Source organism: Pyxicephalus adspersus, chromosome 3 (assembly GCF_032062135.1).
Source record: "Pyxicephalus adspersus chromosome 3, UCB_Pads_2.0, whole genome shotgun sequence".
In the NCBI taxonomy this organism is placed as follows: domain Eukaryota; kingdom Metazoa; phylum Chordata; class Amphibia; order Anura; family Pyxicephalidae; genus Pyxicephalus; species Pyxicephalus adspersus.
The window spans coordinates 117,408,880-117,409,794 of NC_092860.1; positions in this window are offsets into that span (position 1 = coordinate 117,408,880).

Genomic DNA, 915 nt, shown 5'->3' on the forward strand with positions numbered 1-915 from the left:
ACAATAATATTAATACATGATTAATCGTGTGAAATATACAATACAAATTTGTTTTGCCTAAAAAAAAACCTACCTTTCTCTCTCTACTTTTTATTTACCTATATATTGTGGGGTGGCAAACATTAACATACAAAGGAAGGATTGCTATTCCTACTCTACATTCTGCTCTTACTTTAGGATCTCATCCTCATTGTTCCTTGAGCCTTTTATAACTAATGTTTTCCATGACGTCAATCATTAGAAATATATAATTTAGATTGTAAGCTCTTCTGAGCAGGGTCCGCTCCTTCTCCTGTGTCATTGTTTGTATCGGTCATTTGTAAACCCTATATAGTGTACAGCGCTGTGTAATATATTAGTGTTAGTTCCTAGATTGTAAGCTCCTTTGGGCTTGGTCCTCTTCTCCTCCTGTGTCTGTATCTGTCTGTCATCGGCTATCCCTATTTATTGTACAGCGCTGCTATATAAATCTAGTTTAATAATATTAATAAATAATAATAATAAAGTGCTATATAAATCCTGTTTATTAATAAAAATAATAACAATAAAAATAGCTATATAAATCCTGTTTATTAATAATAATAATAAATAGCTACAGCGCTGCGTAATATGTTGGCGCTATATAAATCCTGTTTAATAATAATAATATATAAATACAGTTCAATAATAATAATTTTAGTATTAAAATGCTAAATAGTTTATTATTAATATTAATAAAGTACTATATAGTTTATTAAATAATAATATGCTATAAAAATACAGTTTAATATGCTATAATGCTATATTTTTATAAATAATAAAAATAATAATAAAAATAAAGTGCTATATACAGTTTAATAATAATAAATAAAGTGCTATATAAATACAGTTTATTAACAAAACAAGAGTCTGAAAAGAGCAGCAAGCAAAGCAGAG